The sequence below is a fragment of the Lepus europaeus genome, chromosome Y (genome assembly GCF_033115175.1).
Source record: "Lepus europaeus isolate LE1 chromosome Y, mLepTim1.pri, whole genome shotgun sequence".
NCBI classification, from domain to species: Eukaryota; Metazoa; Chordata; class Mammalia; order Lagomorpha; family Leporidae; genus Lepus; species Lepus europaeus.
The window spans coordinates 31,946,445-31,959,087 of NC_084851.1; the positions used below are offsets into that span (position 1 = coordinate 31,946,445).

Here is a 12,643-nt window from a genome sequence, read left to right on the forward strand (position 1 = left end):
AAATTGTATATTTCCTTGCTATTTCTTGGTTCCAACTTGATAATATCTTTTTTTTAAATTATTTGACAGGTAGAGTTATAGACAGTGAGAGAGAGAGAGACAGAGATAAAGGTCTTTCCTCCATTTGTTTGCTCCCCAAATGACTGCAATGGCCAGGGTTGTGCTGATCTGAAGCAAGGAGCCAGGTGCCTCTTCCTGGTCTCCCATGCAGGTGCAGGGGCCCAAACTCTTGGGCCATCCTCCACTGCCCTCCTGGGCCACAGCAGAGCTGGACTGGAAGAGAAGCAACCAGGACTAGAACCCAGCACTCATATGGGATGCTGGCACCACAGGCAGAGGATTAACCAAGTGAGCCATGGTGCCAGCCCCCGATAATATCTTATGATTTTAATTTATAGAGTACTCAGCTAAAATATTTCTTCATAAATAGTTATAAAACCTGCCAAAACACAAATGGGAAAGTATTTTTTATTGAAGTAAATGACACCTGAATGTCACACAACACAGGAAACAATGTTTAGAGACCAGAAGAGAGTGGGCAATGAACTACTCAGCTGAAGACAAAAGACTACCCTTCCCTAGGACCACAGTGCACAAAAAGAAAAATCTTAAACAACAGTATCTCAAAGCAAAATAAAAGTCTGAGTATGAAGCCAGCCTACTTGCAATCCTGTTAAAGAATTAGAGTTATCATTTAGGTCCAATGTACTGGAAAACATTTGCTAGCACAGGATGCTATATTTGTCAAATTAGCTAAGAATTCAACCATGTATGCCAAAGGCATTCACCAGCAGAGGCTTGCTTTCCTGGAACCATTTCTAACTTTGGGATCAGTAAATCTGTGAACTGTGCAGCATCTTCATGGAACCAGCCATACCCTTCCACAAGTACATCAAACAGGCTCCAGGGCTTCAGCCTGGTGAATTGCCACAGTTCTCCATGCATGCCATACTCCAAATGACAGCAGGTGTACTGTAACCTGCACCTATCAAAACCTCTATGGACCTATAATACCATGTCTAGATGTCTTCTGTGAAGTGTTTATGCACCCAACAAGCATTTCCCAGCTTAACAGTTTTTACTCTAATTTTATCTACTTTCCAAGGATCCAGAGGATCACCAACCAGTCAGTTGCCTGAGTTTTTGTTTTTGGCAAATCTCCAGTACGGGAGGCTGAAATGTTAGTGTCATGGGATGGGCTGCTTTCCTCTTGCTTGGTCAGTGTTGATTTCTTGGACAGCACAGAGCCACAGACCACAGGTTCTTAGGACCCCTGAGTACGGGGAATTAGGAAACTCTGGAAGATCTGACTCAGGAATTTTATGTTCCATTTGGCAATTCACATTGAACTGTTCATAGGAGCTGCTCTATGTGTAATCACTTTCTGCATTTGGCTCATCAGGGTTATGCTCACTGGGATTTGGGCAGTCATCTTCAACATCTTTCTCCTCCTCCAGCTGCTGCTCCAGTGAGAAAGGTCCATTCTCTATACAGTTGGTTTTTGGGAATTCTATCCATGTGGGATCTAGGTTTGCAAGTTCCTGTTCAACATCTTCAGCTTTCTCAATGTTTCCTTTCTTGGCGTCTTCTTTCTCGCTGCTGTCCTTTGCGGTCTCCTCCTCAGCAGCCTCCTCCAATTCTGCCACTTTTAATTGCATTTCTGGGTGGTATTCACCATCTTGCTCATTGGAAATTACAGCTGAATTGATGTTTTCTTCTATTAATTTCCTTTCAGCTCTGCACTCCAGTTCTTTTTCTCCTGCAGGTGTTTCTCCAGTAATATTGAAGGACCCTTATGGGGGAGAGGGACAAGAAACTAGGCCTGGGCAAATATCAGGGGCTTCTTAAGTGGTTAGATGTTCCCCAGAGTCCAGCGGGCAGGACGTTCTCTGGGAAGGAAAAGTCAATCCCCTTCAGAGAATCTGTAGGCGCCCAGAGCAGAACTGCCCCTCCCCTCCGGGAAACCTCTGGGCGCGCCCAGAGCAGAGCTGCCCCTCCCCTTCGGAGAGTCTCTAGGCGCGCACTTATGATGTCACTGCGACCGGCCAATCCTGTAACACCTCAGCACTCTCCCTCAGCATTCTCCGGTATGCTAATTGTCCCTCCGAACCAGCCAATCCCGTGCCACCTCTGCATTTTACACCAGCACTCTCCACCAGCATTTTTCGCCAGCATTCTCCCATATGCTAATGTCCCTCTGAACTGACCAATCCTACGCATGTGCATTAGGAATATGCTAATTCGTTGCCTATATAACCTGTGTGAAACTGCCGCTCAGGGCTCCTCACTGCCTGAGGTGGGGGCCCGTTTGCGCAAATGTTCAATAAAAACCTCGTGCTTTTTGCATCAACTGGCCTGGAGTCTGGATCTTTGGGCGTCCTCCCGAGCAAGTGGGCATCTCTGCAACTGAGAGGTCCAACATTTTGGTGGCCCGTACGGGGATTTTAGGTCGCCCTCAGACCCATTCCCTGAGGACCAGTTGGAGGTACGATTAAGTGTTTTCTGTTTGTTGTTCTTCGTCTTGAGTGTTCTGACTGGCCAGTACCTGACTCTGTGAGACCAGTGGGGGAGGCAGGCGTGCCCAGCAACCCCTGGTCCGTTCCCCGGAGGACGCTCCGGTTTGTGAGACCAGAAGGGGAAACCCTCGGTCCATTCCCCCAGAAGATGCTCCCGGGGTGGTCTGGAGGTGGGTCAGAGACCAAGTCTCCCTCCTTCCCGGGGAGGGCTGGTCAGGCAGCTGCTCCCAAAAATAGCACAATAGCATTCGATTTGTCCTAGATCTGGTGCCATGTGGTTTGTCTTGTTTATGTGTCTATGCATTGGCTATTCTTTTTGAATGGGCTGAAATCCTTGCACCCATGGGTCAACAAATAACCACCCCTTTAAGTCTCACTCTAGATCACTGGAAGGACGTTCAAGAACGCGCGCGCCATCTCTCAGTGGAGGTTAAAAGGAAACAATGGGCAAAATTCTGTTCCTCAGAGTGGCCAGCCTTCGAGGTCGGCTGGCCAAGGAACAGCACTTTTAACCTCGATATTATTTTACAGATTAAGGCGCGAGTCTTTCAGCCAGGATCCAATGGACACCCTGATCAGGTGCCCTACATTACCACGTGGGAGGATCTTTCACGTAACCCCCCTCCCTGGATAAAACCCTTCTCCTTCCCGACGGAGCCCATACGGACCCCGTTACCCCTTCCTCAGCCATCCCCAACTCCTTTAATACCTTCCTCCCCGATACCCCCTCCTCCTATCCCGGTTGTGCCAACCTCCTCCCTATACCCTCTGAAGGAGATTCGAGATCCAAAACCTGACAAGCCACCGGTTCTTCCGGCTGATCAGGACTTTCTGCTCTTTGACTCTCCCCCACCCTATCTTCCCGGCCAGCCTGCTCCCCCGCAGGAACCCCCACAACAACCAGAGCGGGATGTGCAACCTTCTGCACCATCCCCTGATTCCACGAGGGCAGGGGAAGAAGTCTCAGCGCCTTCCCCGCCCTCCAGCTGCCTGCGCCTCCGTCGGGGGCAGGCAGGGGGCTCGGGAAGCGTCTGGACTTCACAGACCTTTCCTCTTCGTTTGGTGGCTGGCCAGATGCAGTACTGGCCATTTTCTGCTTCCGATCTTTACAATTGGAAAACCCATAACCCCTCTTTCTCTCAGGACCCCCAGGCTCTGACTCATCAGCCCACCTGGGATGATTGTCAGCAGCTTCTGCAGACCCTCCTCACTACTGAGGAAAAGCAGCGTGTCTACCTTGAGGCACGGAAAAACGTCCCTGGAGCAGATGGCCGACCGACCCTACTGCCAAACGAAATCGAGGAGGCGTTTCCCTTAACCCGTCCTGATTGGGACTACACCACCGTTGCTGGTAGGGAGCGACTTCGTCTTTACCGCCAGATTCTCCTTGCGGGTCTCAGAGGGGCTGGAAAGCACCCCACCAATTTGGCCAAGGTACGTGCAGTAGTACAGGGGGCTGAGGAAACGCCGGCAGGCTTCCTAGAAAGATTAATGGAAGCCTACCGTATGTACACCCCGTTTGACCCCCTGGCAGAGGACCGGCAGGGAGATGTAATCATGTCCTTTATAGGACAGTCAGCGTCGGACATTCACAATAAATTGCAGCGGCTAGAGGGGCTTCAGGGGTATACTATACAAGATTTAATGAAGGAGGCAGAAAAGATTTACAACAAAAGGGAGACCCGAGAGGAGAAGGAGGAAAGGATCCGCAAGGAGCAGGAGGAAAGGGAAGACAAAAGAGACAAAAGACGTAATCGAGAGCTTAGTAGAATTTTGGCCACCGTAGTGCAGGATACAGAAAGGAGTAGACTACCAGGACAGAATAGGGACTTGGGAGACAAACGAAAGCCTTGGGTGGAAAGAGATCAATGTGCCTATTGTAAAGAAAAAGGACACTGGGTCAAAGACTGCCCGAAGAAACCACAGGGACCAAAGAAGAGACCAGTTCCAATCCTGTCCCTGGAAGAAGACGATTAGGTGAGTCAGGGCCAGGAGCACCCCCCCTGAGCCCAGGATAACCCTTGAAGTGGGGGGCAGATCGGTAACCTTCCTGATTGACACGGGAGCCCAGCACTCGGTACTGACTTCAGAAAAAGGGCCTTTAAGCTCCAAGACTTCCTGGGTTCAGGGGGCAACTGGAGGGAAGTTATATCGCTGGACAACCAATCGAGAGGTCCAGTTGAGTACAGGACTTGTGACACACTCATTCTTACTAGTGCCAGACTGCCCTTACCCCCTCCTGGGCAGGGACCTACTCTCGAAGGTAGGAGCCCAAATTCACTTCCATGAGAAAGGAGCTACCATCACAGACTCAGGAGGGCGGCCCCTCCAGGTATTAACACTACGCTTGGAGGACGAACACCGATTATTCGAGAGGCCCCCGTCCACCATGGCTCCCCTGGACCCCAAGTGGCTCGCAGATTTTCCTCAGGCCTGGGCAGAGACTGCGGGAATAGGGCTGGCCATCAACCAGCCTCCCTTGATCATAGATCTGAAGCCCACGGCCATTCCCGTGTCAGTTTGTCAATATTCGATGGGCAAGGAAGCTAAGGAAGGTATCCGGCCACATATCCAGAGACTGTTACACCTAGGCATTTTAAAACCTTGTCGTTCACCTTGGAACACCCCCCTACTACCAGTAAAGAAGCCCGGTACGGGTGACTACCGCCCGGTACAGGACTTGCGGGAGGTTAACAGGAGAACGGAGGATATGCATCCCACAGTGCCCAACCCCTACAATCTGCTAAGTACCTTGCCTCCGACCCACGTATGGTACACTGTGTTAGATCTAAAAGATGCATTCTTTTGTTTAAGACTGAGCCCTCAGAGCCAATCCATCTTTGCTTTTGAGTGGAAAGACCCAGAGACTGGGTTTTCAGGACAACTCACCTGGACAAGGTTGCCCCAAGGATTTAAAAACTCGCCTACCTTGTTTGACGAAGCTCTGCACCTAGATTTGGCCAACTTCCGAGTCAACCATCCGGACCTGGTCCTCCTGCAATATGTGGACGACCTCCTCCTTGCCGCTGAAACTGAGCAGAACTGCCTAAAAGGTACCAGGGCCCTGCTACAGAGACTGGGGGAATTGGGCTATCGAGCCTCCGCGAAAAAGGCCCAAATATGCCAGAAACAGGTGGCCTACCTAGGCTACCTCCTAGAAGGAGGGCAACGGTGGCTGACGGAGAGCCAAAAAAGGGTGGTTGCTCTAATTCCACCCCCCACCGATGCCAGAAAGATGCGGGAATTCCTCGGGAGTGCGGGATTCTGCCGCCTTTGGATTCCTGGGTTTGCGGAGCTGGCAGCCCCATTGTACCCCCTCACGAAGTCCAATGCTCCCTTTCAATGGAGAGAAGAGCAACAGCGGGCATTTGACAACATAAAAAAGGCCCTATTGTCAGCCCCAGCCCTGAGCCTCCCTGATATGACCAAGCCCTTCACATTATACGTGGATGAGAACAAGGGAGTGGCGAAGGGAGTGCTAACACAAATGCTTGGACCCTGGAAAAAGCCGGTGGTATACTTTTCAAAAAAACTAGACAATGTAGTGGCCGGCTGGCCTCCGTGCCTCCGCATGATAGTGGCCGTGGCAGTTCTGGTGAAAGACTCAGACAAATTGACTCTAGGCCAACCTCTCACCGTAGTGGCACCTCATGCTGTGGAGACAGTTATCCGCCAGCCACCAGATCGGTGGCTCTCAAATGCTCGGATAACTCATTACCAGACTATGTTATTAAACTCAGAGCGGATCCAGTTTGGGACTGCCACCTCTTTAAACCCGGCCACCCTGCTCCTGGAACTGGGGACCCAGGCCCAGGTAATCCATAACTGTCACCAAATCCTGGCTGAGGCCCATGGCACCCGAAAAGACCTAACCGACCAGCCTCTGCCGGATGCCAAAATGACCTGGTTCACGGATGGGAGCAGCTTTCTACAGAACGGTGAGCGGAGGGCTGGGGCAGCGGTGGTGGATGGAAAAACTGTTATCTGGTCAAGTGCCTTAAAGCCTGGAACTTCTGCTCAAAAAGCCGAGCTCATAGCCTTAACTCAAGCTTTAAAACTGGCACAAGACAAAAAGGTCAACATTTACACAGACAGTCGGTATGCATTCGCCACTGCCCATGTACATGGGGAGATATACCGGCTAAGGGGCCTCTTAACCTTGGCAGGCAAGGACATTAAAAATAAGCAGGAAATCCTAGATCTTCTACAGGCCCTGTTCCTGCCCAAAATGTTGAGTATAATCCATTGCCCCGGGCACCAACGAGGAGACGACCCCGTAGCAAGGGGAAACAGGATGGCAGACAAGGCCGCTAGGGCGGCAGCCCTGAGCCAACAGGTGCTCCCGTTAAAGACAACTGAGCCCACCCAAGTATCGAGGGAACCACCTTTCCTCTATTCGGACCAAGACTTAGATACGATCCAGCGGCGCGGTGCGGAGTATGATGAACAAATAAGGGTTTGGAGGCTCGGAGAGAAAATAGTCCTGCCACACCAATTGGCTAAAGAAATAATTACCAACCTCCATCAATGGACTCATTTGGGACACAAAAAGCTAAAAGCAGCCTTACAGGAAGATAGGCAGTCTTATTACATCCCCGGACTTGACTCTTTAGTCCAGCGGGTGACTGAATCCTGTGTTCCGTGTGCCAAGGTAAATGCCAGACACCTCAAGCTCCTGGAAGGAGCTAGGTTAAGAGGAGACCAACCAGGGATCAACTGGGAGGTCGATTTCACTGAGATAAGGCCGGGCAGTTATGGGAATAAGTATCTTCTAGTTTTTGTAGATACCTTCTCCGGATGGACTGAGGCATTCCCCACAAAACGGGAAACCGCCCAGGTGGTCGTCAAGAAGATCATAGAGGAGATCTTCCCCCAGTTCGGCTTGCCTAAGGTAATCGGGTCCGACAACGGCCCAGCGTTTGTCTCCCAGGTAAGTCAGTTGGTGGCCAAAGCATTAGGCATAAATTGGAAATTGCACTATGCCTATAGACCCCAAAGTTCAGGACAAGTAGAAAGAATGAACAGAACAATTAAAGAGACCTTGACCAAATTAGCGTTGGAGACTGGCGTTAAAGACTGGGTCCAACTCCTCCCTATGGTGTTGTTCCGGGTCCGAAACACGCCCTCTCATTGCGGGCTGACGCCATACGAAATCCTTTATGGAGGGCCCCCACCAGTAGCAGGCTTGCTTGACCTTGCCAGTGACTCCGTTGCCAATGCCCCTAAATTACAGGCCCGGTTGAGAGCGCTCCAGATCATCCAGAACCAGGTCTGGAAACCTCTTGCAGCAGCCTACCAACCCAAGACGACAACCATCCCACATCCTTTCCAAATCGGAGATGCTGTGTATGTCCGAAGGCACCAATCTAAGACTCTAGAGCTCCGGTGGAAAGGCCCCTTCACTGTGCTGTTGACAACTCCCACCACTCTCAAGGTCGACGGAATCGCTGCTTGGGTCCACGCCTCACACGTGAAGCGAGCACCACCCCCCAGGGCCCCGAGGATCCAGATAGACCAGCCAAATGGAAGCTCCAGCGCACTCAGAACCCACTCAAGCTAAGACTTTCAAAAACTGTTTAATATTTGTGATGTTCCTGGCCTTTCCCCATTGTTTTTCCAATCCCCATGCTCCACAATTGTTAACATGGGACCCAACCCAGTCCAGCAAGAACAGAGTTCCCTCCCTCCAGTGAGGCAGGCTCTCCCCAGGCCACCCCTCCCACCAGCCACCCTTTCGCCTAGCTTGGCAAATTTAACTCCAAACGCTTCAAGCCCCCGTACAACCAGACAGCAGCTGTTTAACCTTTTGACAGGGGCCTTTCTGGCCCTCAACCAGACCAATCCAGAGCTGACCGAGTCCTGCTGGCTATGCCTAACCCCAGGTCCACCTTATTACGAGGGCCTCGCGGTCCCCAGGACCTGGAATGGCACTACAGAGGCAAATAATTGCCTCTTGCCCCTTCAGCCGCGTCTCACTCTTACAGAGGTGTCGGGACAAGGTACTTGTGTAGGAAATCCTCCCTTGTCCCACCGACACTTGTGCAATGTCACCCACAATGTTACTATACGAGACGGCCCATGTATTCTTAACAGGTTGCTCCAGTTTATCTGCGAGAGGCTTTTCCTTGTCCAAACCCTGGTGCTGACTGACTCAACAGTACCAGTGTCAAGCTTCAAAGACCTCCGAGGTCCAATAGATTTTAGGATTAAAATCTGTGCAAAAAAGAAAAGGAGGGAATGAAGGACCCTTATGGGGGAGAGGGACAAGAAACTAGGCCTGGGCAAATATCAGGGGCTTCTTAAGTGGTTAGATGTTCCCCAGAGTCCAGCGGGCAGGACGTTCTCTGGGAAGGAAAAGTCAATCCCCTTCAGAGAATCTGTAGGCGCCCAGAGCAGAACTGCCCCTCCCCTCCGGGAAACCTCTGGGCGCGCCCAGAGCAGAGCTGCCCCTCCCCTTCGGAGAGTCTCTAGGCGCGCACTTATGATGTCACTGCGACCGGCCAATCCTGTAACACCTCAGCACTCTCCCTCAGCATTCTCTGGTATGCTAATTGTCCCTCCGAACCAGCCAATCCCGTGCCACCTCTGCATTTTACACCAGCACTCTCCACCAGCATTTTTCGCCAGCATTCTCCCATATGCTAATGTCCCTCTGAACTGACCAATCCTATGCATGTGCATTAGGAATATGCTAATTCGTTGCCTATATAACCTGTGTGAAACTGCCGCTCAGGGCTCCTCACTGCCTGAGGTGGGGGCCCGTTTGCGCAAACGTTCAATAAAAACCTCGTGCTTTTTGCATCAACTGGCCTGGAGTCTGGATCTTTGGGCGTCCTCCCGAGCAAGTGGGCATCTCTGCAACTGAGAGGTCCAACAATATTGCCTGCCTCTCCTGCTTCTCTTTCAGCTTTTTAAGTCATTTTTCCTATAGGTTTTTGCTGTGGAGATGTACTTACTGCAGACCCTGAAGGAGGAGGAGCACCTGCTTTCTGCCATTCAGTGGACATGGCAGCCATTCTTCTCAAATAGGAATCATCTACATGTATTAGAATGTTTTGTGGTTTTATGTCAGTGTGAATGATCTTGCATTTACTGTGCAGATAAACTAACCCTAAAAGGACCTGTCAAATGATACTGTTCACACAGCACACTGGGAGGCCTTGATAGTTGGACTTGATGATCTGTTGGAGGAGATGGTGGCCACGCCCTTCAGATACTGTGTAGACATGCATTCCATTCCTATCTGAAATCTTGAAGTTGTCGATCAGCTGGACTACCATGTCTGGTGATCACTGGGATAACTTTCTTGAACATATTTGAGGAATTTCATTTCATTTCATCCAAGGCTGTTTCTGTATAATCTTGGGCACTTCTACAAGTTTCATAGCAACAGATCTTTTCCAATGCATATCCCAACACAGGCAGATAGCAGAGAAGTGCCTCCCTCCAGGCTCCCTAATAACATAACAGCCATTGAAGAAGTCTCCAATTTTCACTGGATGACAGGCACCTTTGCAGTAGTCTGCAGGGTCCTCTTGCTCCTCATTGTTTGAGCCCTTCCTCTGGCTTTGGGGGTGTGGGGTCTGGCAGAGGTGGCGAAGGTGGTGACAGTGGCAGCGGTCCAGCAAATAAAGGAGCTGTCTGCTGATGCTCTGGCTTTTTGGGATGTTTCTCTCTTTCCTGATTCCATTTTCAAGCCTGAATGGCTAGCACTTTCCCAGAACTCATTGCTATGCAGTGCAAGCGGGGCAGTGGGCTTCATGGTGGTGGCAGCTGCAGAGGTCATGCAGGAGCTAAGGTGAGCCAAGGCAAGCCAGGCTGCAGCCTCCCCTCACTCTGCCAGTGGAGGAAGCAGAACTGTGCCTGCACCTGAGCCTGCACCTGCGCTGCCCGATGTCACTGCCATGGCCACCACCACTGCCGCTGCTCCAACCCTTTCAATTCTTTTCACGACAATGCATTTGATTGCAAAATCATAATGGTGTCTTTATGAAATCACAATGGAAATCTATGATATCACAATTGGTTATGTCACCAAAATTGATTGTGATTTCAGAATTGTTGGTTTATGTTGTCATAATAATTTTATAACTATAGTTCATTACGACAGAAAAATACTTTATAACATTTTTATAGGACTTTATGAGATCAGAATATTTGTATGGCAGCATAAAGGTTTCCTAACATCACAATTGATTATTACATCATAATGCTGCTTTATGATTCACAATTGATTATGATATACACTGGTGGTTTATGATGTAATTAAGTATGATGTCCAATGATAAATTTCTTACCTCACAGATTTTATGAATTCACAATTGATTATGTTATCACAGTGATAAATTTATGACTATGGTGGTTTATGATATCCCAGGTGATTATAAATCAAAAAGAATTTTATGATCTCACAATTGATCATTACCTGACAATACAACTTTAAACACCACAGTGGCCTTTTTTGTCACAAAATATTGGTTTATTACATCATATGGTGTTTATGACACCACAGTTTATTATAACATCATAATTATAGTTTATGGCATAACAATTGATTATCATGACTCAGTAGTGTGTTTATGATGCCACAGTGCTTTGAGTGATTTCACGTGACAATGAAATAACAATGGCAGATTTTATCATGATCATGATTTACCACATTTCAATTGGTTATGATATCTGAAGGGTTTTTGCATCACAAGTGATTAAGACATAAGAATGATAGCTTAACACAATGTTTTATGACATCAAAATATATTTTCAAATCACAGTGGTTTTTATATCACAATTATAACTTCATAATGCTAGTTTTACTACAATACAATCATTGGTTTATGACTTCACAATAGTACATTAATAACTTCACAATACTGCTATATGATCTCACAATGGATTTCATGGAATCACAATAGATTATAAAGTCACAATGGTGATATATGACAAGACAACCAATTATGATATCATAACTGATTATGATGTCACAATTGTGGGTTCATGATGCCACAGTATATTTATGATTTTACTTGTGATTACTTGATTGTGACATCATAACAGTAGGTTTATGATATCACAATGGTTGGTTTATGGTGTCAAAATATCATTTTATTAAATCACAATGATTTCTTTGACATAATAATTAGTTATGATATGACAATGGAGATTTATGAAATCACATCTATGACATCATAATGATATATTAATGATATCACAAGGCATTTTTTGTGTTTTCAATTGATTATGACATTATAATGGTAGGTTTTTGTAATAGCATTGGTGGTTTATCATCATTATAATGTCATAAGGATTGATTATGAATTGGCAACTGTACCTTTTTTTTTTGACAGGCAGAGTTACACAGTGAGAGAGAGAGAGGCAGACAGAAAGGTCCTCCCTCCATTGGATCACCTCCCAAATGGCTGTTTAATTTTTTTGACAGGCAGAGTTAGCCAGTGAGAGAGACAGAGAGAAATGTCTTCCTTTTTCTGCTGGTTCACCCCTCAAGTGGCCACTACTGCTGGCATGTTGTGGCTGGCATGCTGTGCTGATCTGAAGCCAGGAGCCAGGTGCTTCCTCCTGGTCTTCCATGCAGGTGCTTAGCCCAAGCACTTGGGCCATCCTCTACTGCCTTCCTGCGCCACAGCAGAGAGCTAGACTGGAACAGGAGCAACCTAAACAGAATCTGGCACCCCAACCAGGACTAGAACCCAGGGTGCCAGTGCTGGAGTCAGAGGATTAGCCTAGTGAGTTGTGGCACCAGCCAACTAGGCTATACTGGTTTATGACATCACAATGGAATTATGATATCAAAATGGTTGTTTAAACATCACAATTGATTATGACATGTCGTATGTCTTAGTGTTATTCCTTACTTGTACCTACTTAATAGTGGCTGAGCCTGGCTCATCTGGACTATCCATAGTAGATTTGGAGTCAAAGCTTGCAAATGCATTCTTAGAAATCAAATTGGCACCTTGAAATCAGCCTTGGATGGGGATATTTACACCAAAGAAATGTCCCAGTGATGCATCCTAAGGCTTCCCCTGCTTCTAAGGGACTATTTTAAATGTATGTCATTGGCTGACACCGTAGCTTAACAGGCTAATCCTCCACCTTGCAGTGCCGGCACA

At 48.2% G+C, this 12,643-nt stretch overlaps 1 pseudogene; it reads right to left on the minus strand.

Annotated features, from left to right (window-relative positions):
• Positions 1-753: 753 nt before the first annotated feature.
• On the minus strand, positions 754-10,244 carry LOC133754019 (SRSF protein kinase 2-like; annotated as a pseudogene).
• Between the last annotated feature and the right edge of the window lie 2,399 nt (positions 10,245-12,643).